We start from the raw sequence: 14,384 nt of genomic DNA on the forward strand, positions 1-14,384 counted from the left end.
TACCATTGTAAAAACAAAACCATCTGCATCAACTGGGAAGCACCCATAATGCCTGAAAATTTTGTTCTCTTTTTTTGTGTTGGGTCAATAACAAAAAGAAAAATCAATTAAAAAATGGGCAATGGACCAAAATAGACTGTTTTCCAGTGAAGACATACAAGGGACCAATAGGTGTATGAAAAGGTGTTCGGCATCACTAATCAGGGAATGCAAATCAAAACCACAATGAGCTATCACTTCACACCTGTTAAGATGGTGATTATCAAAAAAACTAAAGATGGCAAATGTTGGTGAGGATGTGGAGAAAATGAACCCTTGTGGGAATGTAAATTAGTACAGCCATTATGGAAAACAGTGAGCTTCCTCCAAAAATGAAAACTAACATATGATGCAGCAATCCCACTTCTAGTATATACCCACAGGAATTGAAATCAGGGTCTCAATGAGATACCTGCACTCTAATGTTCATTGCAGCTAATTCACAATAGCCAAGACATGGAAGTAACCTAAATGTCACTGATGGATGAATGGATAAAGAAATGCAATATTAGTCAACCTTGAAAAAAGAAGGAATTTCTGCCATTTTTGACAACATGGATGGACCTGGAAGACATTATGCTAAGTGAAATAAGGCAGACAGAGAAAGGCGAATACTCACTTATATGTGGAATCTAAAATAGTCAAACTCATACAAGCAGAGGTTAGAATGGTGGTTACCAGGGGCTGGGGGGATGGATAAATAAGGAGCTGATGGCCAAAGGATACAAAATTTCTGTTATCAAGATAAATAAGTTCTGGAGATGTAGGACAAGCATAGTGCCTACAGCTGACAAGACTGTATTGCATACGTCACATTTGCTAATAGAGTAGATATTAAGAGTTCTTACCACAGAATAATCGTACAAAAGGAGTTGAGAGAAAACTTTGGGAGGTGATGGATATGTTTGTGGCCTTGATGGTGGTGACAGTCTCAAGGGTGTATACTTAGGTCCAAATCCATCAAGCTGTATGTGGAAAAGTAAGACATAATCGTTGATTCCTCTGCACCTTGAAATACACCTTGTCCTCATCACAAGAGAAAAAAATTTGTAACTATGTATGGGGACGGATGTTAACTGGACTTATTGTGGTGATCATTTCAACATATATACAAACAATGAATCATTATGTTGTACCCCTGAAACTAATATAATGTTGTATGTCAACATTACCTCAATAAAGACAATATAACAGAGAAAACCATTTGAATATTGTAAATGAGTTCAGCGAATCCCTGAAACTGTCCCATTCCCATATGAGAGTTACTGGAAGCAGAGAGGATGAGGTAAGATGGAAGAAAGTTGTACAAAACAGTAATCAAATTAAAATCATTTAAGTTTCTATGAGCTCCTTGTGGCAAAGTTCTATGAGCACTGATCATTCACCTTTTCTTGGAAAAGCATACTTTCAGATCCAACCCATAATAGTTTCATCATTTGCTCTAATAAGAAAATTTCAACTTAATAAATAAAACCAAAAGCATCCCTTATGTATGAATAAAGTTAGTGAACTTTACAGAGAAAAGAGCATATTTGCACAATCTCAATAAAGGAAACAGAAGAACTGAATGATGATTGATTCTCATTCAAGCTTATCTTTGAAAGCCAGTAAAACCAGGTTGTCTTTTCAAGGATGTGTGTAGAGCTGTCAGCCTTGGAAGATAGAAATAGTGACCTCCTCTGGAGCAAAGGGCAGGCTTGCTTACTGCCCAGTATAATAGAAATAACACCCCTCCCTGGGGCGAAGGTCAGCAGACTTCCTGTCCATTATCAAAGATTTGAGTTCCTTAAGCTCTGAGTTCTTGCAAACCTCTGCATGTCACCCGGCCCACTGTGTATCACCCTGTAGGAAGTGGGATTTAGTGAACCGGTGCAAATGCTGATACTCTGGCCACTGATATTGCTGTGACATTAAGTCCTTTGTCTCTGACCCATGGGTCTCATGTCTTTTGCCAAGATCTATAAGACCATGGTAGGCTGACTTATTAACTTGCAGGTAAGGTAAAATATCAGGCCTTTCACAGTTCCTGACAAGCGCTTTAAGTAACTAGTAGTCCTAGGAACAGAGAGTTACCCAGAACAATATGCATGGATGGTCTTCATAGAAGACTTCATGCAACCAAAACTTTAATAAGGCTCTCTGACCTCTTTTATTTCTACCCCAATTAGAAGGAGAGGCACCAAGCTATTACAGACCTAGGGCTTGTGCAAGCCACCTGGAGACCTAGTGACCAGAAACTTCCCATGGGGAGCGAAGACAGATGGGCATATTTCCAAAATGGACCCATCTGCCTCCCTATCATCCAAAAGACAGTACATTATCTTAATTTATGATGATTTCATTCATTAAAATCTTGTGATGGGCCAAAGATACACTTCTAAGAGGAGTGAGGCACATGGCAGTTGTAAGTAGATTAACAGATTTGGTGAATATGAAACTCTAAACTAAACAGTGTTCTAATCAATTATAAGGTACAACAAATTTAATTAGATCAATTAAATGATATTTAATGGTATGCCTGATTATTACTCTGCAGTAATGATCAAGAAGCTCATATAAATAACTATAATTGGTCTTACTTTAAAATATGATAGTCAAGACTTTTTGAGATAAGCTGGAGAGAAGGAAGGGGAGAAATAGATAGCTGCTCTAAAGCCACTTTCAAGACAGCTGGATCTACATGTAACCCAGGAGATCGAGGCAGATGGCTGTGTGCCTAGATCCTCCCTGAACTGTGGTTCTCAGGGATGTCACGGGGCTGAAGCAGCTTTCTGAATCATGTTTACATGTCCATGTGTACAATACCCCTGACCATGAGGATGAAACACCATTCAATCATCCCTTACACCCCTCTAATTTACAATTAGATTTCAAAATCATTGTATCATTACATGATCATTTATTCCTCAAACCTGTAGGATGGCGAGCTAAAAGAAAATCAAATTTCAATGGCTTCTTTTCTTTCAAGGACCAAGACGTTCTTTCACAGTTGGAATACGGATTAGAGGATAAATCCAAGTCAATGGAAACAACTTAAGAAGTGAACAGAGGAATATTTCATTCCTATATATACACAGTTTTCACTGTGGCAAAAACAGAGTTACATTTTAAAAAATGAGAATTTTTTGAAATTTTATAGATATTAAAGACATTGTTTTGCTTATATTCCCTTTGGTTTACCAAATGAAACTCACTCTTTAATGGGCATTTCTAGCATTGAGTGCTAATAACAGCAGCTTTTTAAAATTCTTATTTTTCCCCGGTCAAAGACCAAGGGCAGAGGTCATCAAGAGGTCAAGTCTAATCTACCTACGGATGTGGCAGGCTTAACTATGGATGTTCAAGCCAGACATTGCCAGCAGAACCAAATCTCTTCACCCATAGGTGAGTTTTTACTAGTAATCACAGAGACTTAAGAATATCAAAGGAAATTCTGTTGGTTTTTTTGTGTGTGTGTGAGAAGGACCAGTCCTGAGCTAACATCCAATGTCAATCCCCCACTTTTTTGCTGAGGAAGACCGGCTCTGGGTTAACATCCGTGCCCATCCTCCTCTACTTTATATGGGACATTGCTACAGCATGGCTTAAGAAGCGGTGCATCGCTGTGTGCCTGGGATCTGAACCGGCAATCCCCGGGCCGCTGCAGCGGAGTGTGTGCGCTTAACCGCTTGTGCCACTGGGCAGGTCCTCAAAGGAAATTCTTTATTAAGAACCAAAGTTATAGATTCCTATCTTGGGTTCATTACTTTGAATTTTTGACCCAAATCATATATATCGATTGGACCATGCTCAATTCTATGATCTTTGGAAGATTCAGCCTACAGCCGAAGAGAAACAGATGCGACACCAATATCTTATCCTCTCTGAAGTCCAACTGAGAGCCCCTGGAGTCAGAAGTTTTCAAGACAAGAAAAAGTCATCCTTCTGAACAGAGAGAGTAGAGGCTATTCAAACATTCAACTTTAAATTGTTAACATGACTCGTTAGAATGTGATGGAGCAAGCATAATACCTTCTAAGTTTCAAGATTTTTCTCCAGAATACTGAAATGGATGACCTTGAAGGCCAGTTTCCCCATAAATGTATTTATTCAGTGATAAAATTAATTTCCCTATAAAATAATTCCCATAAAAATGTTAAAAATATATCATAGTCTCTCACTAAAAGGAAACAAAGCAAACTGAGCAGTTGAATAGCAGTGCAATAAATTCCATACAATGATCTTACTGCAGCGTTATGTACAATAGTGAAACTGGATGTAATCCCATTTCTATCAAAGAAGAAGTAAACAGATTATGATATTCCTGTTCTTTGGAATACCTCTAAAACATTTAAAATGGTAAGTTAGAATGATGTGCACTGATAACGGGAAACGTCTATGATATATGGTTTGGGAAACAGCAAATTGCAAAACGATGTAGTTATGTAATTTATGTTAAAAAACTTTATGTGTGTTTATAAATACATAGGAAATGTCCAGAAGAATAAACCCCAGCCTGTTAACAACAGTTACCTCTGAGTAGAGGAGTGAGTTTTCAGGGAAGAGGATGAAAGTGGAGGGTTTCGCTTTCTATAGATCTGTGTAATTTGACATTTTTAACAGGATGTATTTCTTTCATAATTAGAAAAATGAGTGATGTGGCCATTTTGTGCAGCGCAACAGTATGATGTTCACCAGTCTCTGTACTATATGTTACTGCACAGCACGGACTGTAGGAGAAAGCCCAGGGGAGCAATGAAGACAAAGAAGACATGACACCCGCAAAAAGAGTATTTCTACATAACAAACCTTCCAGGCGAGTGATGGTCAGTGTCCACTGCTCCAGCTCTCGCAATAAACCTAGAACCTTCCCAGGATAAGCCGGAGGACCACGCCCAACTAGTCCACTCCCTGCCCGGGGCCTGTTTGTGCAAGGTGACTGCCATCAAGCAGATAATGGACTCAGGAGGGGGTGAGAGGCGGAGTTCCAAGTGGAGATTCAAAATGTACCAAGAAATTTTGTGAAGTGAAGGAAGCTACTCGACCTCTCTGAGCCTCAGTGTCCCCCCCTGTAGAATGGGGATCACAGGTCTACTTCACAGAGCTGTTGGGGAAGATACATAAAAGTGCCTGTGACAGTCAGTGTCACATTATTAACAAAGTCGTATCCGACTTCAGAATAATCGATGGAAAGAATAATGTGATGAGACCAAAGACGAGATGCCCAGCTTCATAAGCAGCATGAGAGTGAGAGGAGCTCCGAGTAAGCAGGGTTCTTCACAGCTCCACTGGAGAGGACGAACACGGGCTACACCTGGATAAGTCAATGTTGTACAATGACTCGTGTAGTGAGGGTGGGTCCCTAAAGACACTGCGAAATACAGTTACACACAGTGGCTCCTAGGAAACAACTACAAAGCAATCAACACAGCAGATAGGAATAGGAAAGGGGCAAGCAGAGGAGGGTAAGAGCCACAAAATCTGATGGAAGACACTGAACCACGATGAGCACCCAGCTCTGTCAACAGCTGCTGTGGTTGCGCCAGGAGATCAAACTTCTGAGAAAGCCATTGTGGGGACGCTGGGAGCACAGTGGTCATTGCAGCCACACCCCAACAGCAGTGCATCGGAGCACACACACCCCAAAACTTTCCTCTCCATTAATTCTTGTTTTAAGATGATGAATATCCTCATGTTACAATGTCTCCTTCCAACCCTTGTGGACGAGTGTTGTCAGAACCCCCTGAAATATGCACAGGCCAGAGTAGGATGGAACACTGGGCACTGGGGGAGCAGCGCTGCACCTGACCACACGGACTATCACCTGGGCCTATTGAACACGAGAGAAGAATCCGAGAATGTGGTCTAATGAGAATTCCCTGTCTTGCCACATTCAGAGACACCACAGAGTTTCTCGTCCATTTTACAAAATAAAATTTTACAAAAATGTTAGAGAATTCATGTGTCATTTATTCATAAAGAGGCAAATTCTTGACAAAGTGACAGGGTCTAGTTTCCATGACCAGGTTTTTCAGTTGTTTTGATAATATCCCACATTCAGGAATCGGAAATGTAACCTACTGGGATGTGTAATATAAACAAGGACTTTTTTTCATGTAGATCAATGCCCAGATTTTTGGGGAGGACATAAGTCGTGAAAGCTGCTAACCACTCCTCCACAGGTTTCAATAGATCTTTTAAATTAATTTACCAATCTCAGGAAAAGAGATTTTGGCCATTCAAATTTTTTATTTCTGCATTCAAGTGTACAGTACAGCCAAGAGAATAAACAGAAAAAAATTGACAAGAAGATCTTGCTTGCATTTCATCTTTTGCAAATAAGCAAGCTATTTTATGCTCTGTTCCTTTCACTATTCTAATCAATTTTTAAAGAATACGGTACATCTGACTAACCCTGGGCGTGTTTATCCGGGAACTTTGCCGGAATCCAAAGCAGAGATGTTAAAGCTGACGAATTTCAAATGCTGCCCAAGTGCTGTCTACCTTACACATCCGTCTCCCAAAGGTGGACCACCGGTCTCTTCCTGAGGGATCAGAGTCGTCACCTGTGTCTCTGAGAGACTGGCCACTCAGGCCTGAGCTGAGATTAGGTGATCAATCTAAAGGGCAAAATGCTTAAGCTATTCTCATCTTAAGGATGCTGTTTCAGAGGCCTCTGCACTGGAATAGGTTGGTGAAAATGGCCTACTAGATACTTTCCTGGGAATTGGCTTGTTCTCCTCTGCTCATAGCGGATCCTGGGGAAACCAGTGATTAACCTCAAGGATGCCTCAACTTCCACATCTGCAAAAAAGGCAAGCAACAGCCAATGTTACCACCCTGCAAAGCTCTTAAGTTGTGCTTGTAAGAGGGGCCACAAGGGCGAATTTCTCCCAAAAGCTAATGAAATGTTGGCACTTTGGCTGGAGAAGGCAGAGGGCAACATGCAAAGTGGAAAGTTTCTGGGATGTCAAACCAGTTCCCATAAGCATTTTAGAGAAGCACCTGGCCCTGGACTAGGTAGGAGGCTGTGAAAAGACCCACAGGCATGCAGGTGGGAGGAATCAAGCCACGGAGGGAGGCGGTGTGGAAGAGGGATGAGTCTGGCTTCAACTTTGGACAAAAGCAGTTGCACGCTGCAGGCCCGAGGCTGCCCATGCAGCCGCCACACCCTCCTAACTCCCTGGTCCTTCTCGTCCCATCACATCCCTCCGGGGCTCAGTCCACGTGGAGCAGGTGCAGGACAAGTGTCTGCAGCCAATGACAGTTTTGCCCTCAGCCAAGAACACACCACCCTGTTCCTCCCCCTAGGGCTAGGCACCGCCCTGTGCCCAGAGCATCCTGGGAGTTGTAGTCCTACAGCCCTTCAGGCTGCCTGCTGGGAGCAGTTAAGAGACAAAAGCTCCCAGCATGCACAGCTAGGGGCCCCAATTCCTGCCTCGTCCCTCCGTCCCTGAGCCCCAATCCTCTGCTTCTCCACCCCACTCTCTACCCCGCCTCTTCTCTATACCACACCCACCCTTCATGCCCTGTGCACCCCCCAGAGTATGCGCAGTGAGGATGGACTGCATCCCTTGAGCCCGTTTCTCAGGTAGGGGTGGTGCTCACCAGACTAGCTGTTGCTGAGGATGCTTGCAGCCCTATTGGAAGCACCCTGGTCAGTATTTGAAAAGTAAATTCAATATCTAAAATGGAAATACCGGGTGCCTGGGATCCTGGAATTTGCCTTTTCAAGGCCACCTGTCCTACCATCCCCTGCATCCCTCCAGGCTGCCATGATCCTCCCTCTGGACCCCGTGGTCAGGGTCGCTGCAGAGATCCTCCTTTTGGACCCCACCCACCTGAAGGGCCCATACCTTGGTCAGGCATCTTAGAAGGACTGCCCTGAGACATGTCATAAAAAGGAGAAAACATCACAGTGCACAGCCCCAATTCCTGCATTGTACAGACAGGAAACTCAGATGCACTGGTAAGTGATCCCTAAGCCACTTTGGGTAACCACACTCATGTCCCTTGTCCGACGCTGCACACAGGCTTGTTCACTGGACTTCTTTATCCCAGTGTGGACCTCTTGGCCTCGTTAACACAGGCAACAGCACCAAAACTTCTCGTTGCTCTTTCCCACTATGTTAGGCAAGTTTGTGTAGGAAGGTAATATGCAATTTCTGCTCTACTATAGGGCTGGCTCCTTGGCAACCAGTTTTAATATCTCTTTTTAAATATACCCTCACAATCACAAAATAATTAAGCAAAATAATTTGTTGCTGTTGGGGGTTATGGTGATAATTCTCTGAAGTCATTTTTCCATTTAGCTACTCTGACTCCAAATACTACAGCACCACATGCTTCTCAGACTGGTGGATGCACAGCTCCACTTCTTTGCAGAGAGGATGCACAACAGCAGAATATCCGTGGCCCGACTTTCTGGAGCATCAGTATTACTACAAGATTTAGAAGAAGCAAAGTTATGTCATTTCCGAGGTAAGGAGTTAAAAACTTAAAACTAAGATGAGGTGGGAAAGTCATATGCCATTAATAATTGTCAGTAATCTGTGCCTGAAATGTCAGACTGTCTCTGAGAAAGAACTCTGAGACCCTATTTCCCATTGTTTTCAATAGGAAAAATTAGAAAGCATAGCAAATCTATCGAAAAACCCTACCAATTTCCTAAGTCATGATATGGCACCTAGACATAAGTTACGAACATCATGTTCTCCTCGTTTTGTTCCTCATTCAACCCAGTCCCACAGGTCTTGAGTGCATGCTGTGAACACTGCACTGTGCTAGGTGTCGAGGCCTCGGTGAGCATCATCGTGGGAGTGGAACTTGCTGGAGAAAGATGACATCATAAAATCTCAAAACCATGCCGGTTACCAAATTGAGGCAAGAATGGAAAGACCCAGGGGACCACACAGGGTGAGGGCATTAATAGATACTTGGGAGTATTAAAATCCATCTGATGATGTCATGAGTGAATGTGTTCCACTTTAAAACAAAACCCTGCTGTTATTCTGAGATATTGAGTTAGGATCTTTGTGCAAATATGCAGGATTTAAAATGTTTATTGATGTATAACATGCATACAGAAATATATGCAGAAGTCATCCATGTAAACCTCAAAGAATTATTATAAAGTGAACACACTTGTGTGACCAAGAACTAGCAGCAGCTTCACTCAGACCTGGACAATCCCTTTCTTCCTCCTTCCTCCTCAAAGGTAACCAATATCTTACCAAAAAACACTGTATATCAAGTTTGTCTTCTTATACAAGTGTTTTATTACAGAAAATTTCTGTTTTATTACAGAACAATATCTGAGAGCATTCTGCTCTGTGGATGCCAGAAAAATTTAAACAATATACAAAAAAATAAAATAGCATAGTAGGCCCATCACCCAGCTTCAACAACTACTAATCATCTGCCATTTTTGTTTCATCCACACTCCATCCCATTCCCACCTCACTTTATTATTCTTTTAGTCTTTTGTGTGTGTGTGGAGGTAAGATGTACAGTGAAAGGCACAAATCTCAATTCTACAGTTTTGGCAAATAAACATGCCCATATAACCTTCACCCCTTTAAGAATAGAATGTTTCCAACACCCCCGGAAAACTCCTTCCTGTTCATTCTCAGGCAATTTTTTCCTTCCCCTGAGGCAACCACTGTTCTGGTTTTTTCACCATAGGTTCATCTTGGCTGAAATCATCCCACGTGTATTGTTTTCTGTCCAGCTTGCATCCCTCGGCACGAGGTTGATGAGACTCACCCAGCATGTGTGTGTCAGCGTTTGCTCCTTGGCACGGCTGAGGGCGTTCTGCTCTGTGGATGCCCGCAGTGCGCTCATCTTCCTCCTGGGGACTTGCAGGTCATCTCCTGCGAACATTCTTGTACAAAAGCTTTTTGTATGCTGTTTGATTCCTTTATTAGCATTTAAGTGACACACATTTTGCACTTTTTAGTGGTTGTTCCAGATTACAATATACATCTTTAACATATCACAGCCTACCTAGACTTAATAGTGCACCAGTTTAATCAATGTAAAATATAGAAGCCTTGCTACAGAACAGTTCCACTTAACTCTGTCTGACCTTTGTTCTATTGTTTTCATAAATTTTACATCTACCCATGTTATAAATCCCACAATACAGTGCTATAATTTTTGCTTTAAATAGTCATAGGACTTTTAAATAAATTAAGAGAAAAAAGTTAAGTATTTGGAGGTAGATGCTTTGAGGTTCTGCAAATGTACTGTTTTTTCTTTAAGTTTCACCCACAGTTTTTGCATTCACCAGTCAGTCTTGCCCACAGTAATTATTACTGTGGTGTTCTAGTGGCAATTTTCTATTTCATGCTATCCAGCTGCAGTTATTATTTGGAATTCTGTGAGGAAGATTCCCCTCCTCTCTCTCCCTTCCTTCTTCCTCTCTTTCTCTCTTTCTTTCATTCTTTTTTTCCCCCTTTTTTCTTTCTTTCTTATTTAATCTTTTTTATATCAGTATAGACTCATGGATATTTATTTTATTCTCTGGGTAATAATCCAATGCTACCATTATTTATTTTGTTGCTCACAGTTTTCCAACTTGAGCCATTGGGAAGTCTTTCAGATTGATTGCTTTTGACACATCTCATCATTTTCTGTGTTTTTTTTTAAAGCACTTTCAGACATCCTGGCACTACAAGATGCTCCAGGCTTATCTTGTATTTTCCATCTCCAGCCCCAGAAGTACCCATTTCTCCAAGAAAACCTGCTTATTTTTATTGGAAAATGATATTTAGAAACCAAGATCTAGGAGCTAGGTGTGCTCATTGATACTAGGGTGTCACTGCTTCTAGACCCTCTCAGCAGAGCTTGGAAATGTATGTATGAATATAAACTCAGGTATACACATCTGTCAATCGATCTATCAGTCTATCTATCAATCTGTCTATCTGGATAGATATATTAAAAGAGACATGGATTCATACTGATAATTCCAACTCCAATCCAGCACCACAGAGTTTATTCTAGCATTCTCCTTTTGCTTATTTGTAACTTCTTTCACCAACAGTGAGAAACTTAACTCCAGTTAGCTACAATATATTTACTAATGTGTCAACTACTTTCAGAATTGCTAATCCATACCCTTATGAAAAACAAATTTACCACCTAGAGTACAGTGTTTGTGTCGAGTACATTAGTTTTACAGTATCCCATCAAAACATTGTCTTCCACAGTTACTCAGGTCAGGACCTTTCATCTCCACACCTTCAGTGTGGTTATGTCACATGCTTATAATACAGTGAGATTCATTTGTCACTTCATTCCATCTGAGTTCCCTAGCATCCTGATTGATTTTTAAAATTTGCAGAGTAAAATTCACTCTTTGTGGTGTACAGTTTATGGGTTTTGACAACTTTATGGTCGTATATCCACCCCCACAGTACCATACAGAGCTGCTTTATTCACTCCCAAATTTCTCTCATGCTGTCACTTTGTAGTCAACCCCTTCCCCCACTCCATCCGTTGGCAACCACTGATCATTTTCCATCCTTGTATTTCTGCCTTTGCTAGAATGTCATATAAATGGAATCATATACTATATAGCCTTTTGAATCTGGCTTCCTTCCCTTAGAGAAATGCATCCAAGATTCATCCATGTTGTTGTGTGAATTAAGAGTTTATCCTTTTTATTGCCAAGTAGTATTCTAATGTACCGATGCACCACAGTTTCTTTCTCCATTCACCTTATGAAGGACATTTAGTTTGTTTCCATCTTTGACAATTACGAATAAAATGGCTATGAAGATTCACACAAGGATTTTTCCTTAAACATTAGTTTTCAATTTGTTTCACTAAATACCTAGGTGTGGGATATCTGTGTCATATAATAAGTATATGTTTAACTTTATAAGAACCTGCTAAACTGTTGTCTGAATGCAACTATCACCTTGCATTCCCAGTTCTAGTTGCTCCTAGTCCTCACCAGCACTTTGTAGTTGCAATTTTATTGGTATTTGCAATTTTATTTTTTTATTTTAGCCATCTAATTGGTGTGTGGTATCTTGTTGTGGCTTCTGCTTCCTTTGTGAAAGTGAGTTCTGCTAAATATAGGATCCTGTGTTGACTTTTGGGTTTTCTTTCTGTACTTGAAAGATGTGAATTTGTTGTTGATTTGTCTATTTTTTTTTTTTTATAATATATCATCCTTCATTCACGTTATTTCTCCTTCTATGTAATGTCTTCCCTGGTATGTATGTATTTCCCTGAATGCTTTCAGGATTTTCTTTTTATCTTTGGATTTTAGCAGCTTGACTATCATGTGCCGAGGTATGGTTTTATTTTGTATTTTATTTTGTGGGTTTGTTAACTTTCTTAGATCTAAAATTTTAGATTTTCCACCAAATTTTGGAAGTTTTATGTTATTACTTATTGATTTGCCTTTCTGTCTCATTTAATTTTTCTGTCATTCCTCTCTCTGCTGGGGACTCAATCATCTCACAGGTTGTAAGGCTCTCTTCATTTTCCTTCAAAAATTTTACATTCTTTTCTTCAGACTGGATAATTTCTATTGCTCTGTCTTCATGTTTCTTCTACTGTTTCTAATCTACTGGTAAACTCGAAAGTACTTTTTTTTTATTTCATCTTCCTATTTGGTTCGTTTTTATAATTCCCATTTCTCTGCTGAGTTTCCACATCTGTTCATTCATTATGAGAATATTTTTCTTTACCACCATTATCATCTTTATAAAAGCTAATTTCTTATCCTTGTCTGCTAATTGCAACAACTTGGGGATAGTTTCTACTGCCTGCTTTTGGTCATATATGGATTACATTTTCCTATTTCTTCAAATCTCATGCTTTTTTAAATTGTGTACTGGAAATCATGTATGATAGTTATAGAGACTTTGGATTCTATTGTATTCCTCTGAAGAGTGTTGTTATTTTTCTAGCAGGGAGTTAACTTGGCTGGACTGAAACTCCAATCCTATCTCCTTTACAGTGGGCATAGCTGAAATCTTCAATCAGATCTTTCATCTTCCAACTGCTGTTTTTACAATAGTCCCTCTGGGACCTACCCTGCATGTGTGTTGTTCAAAGATCTGCCAATTTGGTGTGTGTGTGGGGGAGACTTTCATACATATTTTGAGATTTTCCTCTTAGTGGCTCCCTCCTTTCCAGAATTTCTCCCCTAACTTTCCAGCTACTCTGGCAGCCCCAAAATACATCCTCTAACATTACAAGTAAGACTGTAGTTTCTCCCCTGTCTGGGCCACGTACAGATTTTGGAATGCTTTGAGTTAAAAGCCTCAAGCTTGCAAATATCTCCTGGTGCAATTCCCATCATTCAAGGGAAGACTCCCTCTCAGTTCTGCTTGCTTTGGAAGAGATTTATACATACACACATATACACATTTATTGTATGTATATTACATATAGATACATGAGTCTATGTAAATATATATATATAAAGTATATATATATACTATATATATACAATATGTATATACTATATATATATATACAATATGTATATACAATAAATATATAAAATATTTTATGCAGATTTTATCACTGTTATCTGTGAGAGTGTTAGTTCAACAAGCTACTCCACCATTACTGGAAGCCAGACCTCGGTTTTGTTTCTTTTTTGGATTTTATATAAATGGAATTATACAATACATAGCCTTTTGAATATAATTTCTTTTATGTATCATTATGGTTGTGATATTCATCCATGCTATTGCATGTAGCTAGTGTTCGTTCATTTGTTGAAAATAATTAATTATTTAATGGTCATAAAATATGCATAACATAAAATTGACCATTTTAACCATTTTTATGTGTACAGTTCAGTGATATTCAGTACATTCACATTATTGTGTAGCCATAACTTCCAACCATCCACAGAACTATTTTCACCTTGCACTGAAACTCTGTGCCCATTAAGCAACAACTCCCTGTTATCCCTCCCTCTTGCCACTGGGAACCACCATTGTCCTCTCTATTCCTATGAATTTGACTTCTCTAAGTACCTTATATGAGTGGAATCATACAGTATTTTTCCTTTTGTGGCTGGCTTTATTTCACTTAGAATAAAGTCTTCAAGGTTCATCCATGTCATAGCATACGTCAGAATTCCTTCCTGTTTTTTTTTTGGTTTTTGGTGAGGACTATCGGCCCTGAGTTAACATCTGCCAATCCTCCTCTTTTTGCTGAGGAAGACTGGCCATGGACTAACATCCATGTCCATCTTCCTCCACTTTATATGGGAAGCCGCCACAGCATGGCTTGCCAAGCAGTGCATCAGTGTGTGTCCATTATCCAAACCGGTGAACCCCTGGCCACCGCAGCAGAGCGCACACACTTAACCGCATGCACAACCGGGC

At 40.2% G+C, this 14,384-nt stretch overlaps 1 protein-coding gene across 1 annotated transcript in view; it reads left to right on the forward strand.

Moving 5' to 3' along the window:
* Positions 1-3,298: 3,298 nt before the first annotated feature.
* The window catches only part of LOC131405007 (ral guanine nucleotide dissociation stimulator-like), a 111,268-nt gene continuing 100,182 nt past the window's right edge, over positions 3,299-14,384 (forward strand). Inside the window, exon 1 of the mRNA XM_058540313.1 lies at positions 3,299-3,423. The gene's annotated coding sequence lies outside the window, so the exon portion shown is untranslated. The remainder of the gene's footprint in view (positions 3,424-14,384) is intronic.

This window comes from Diceros bicornis, chromosome 4, assembly GCF_020826845.1.
Source record: "Diceros bicornis minor isolate mBicDic1 chromosome 4, mDicBic1.mat.cur, whole genome shotgun sequence".
Classification (NCBI taxonomy): domain Eukaryota; kingdom Metazoa; phylum Chordata; class Mammalia; order Perissodactyla; family Rhinocerotidae; genus Diceros; species Diceros bicornis.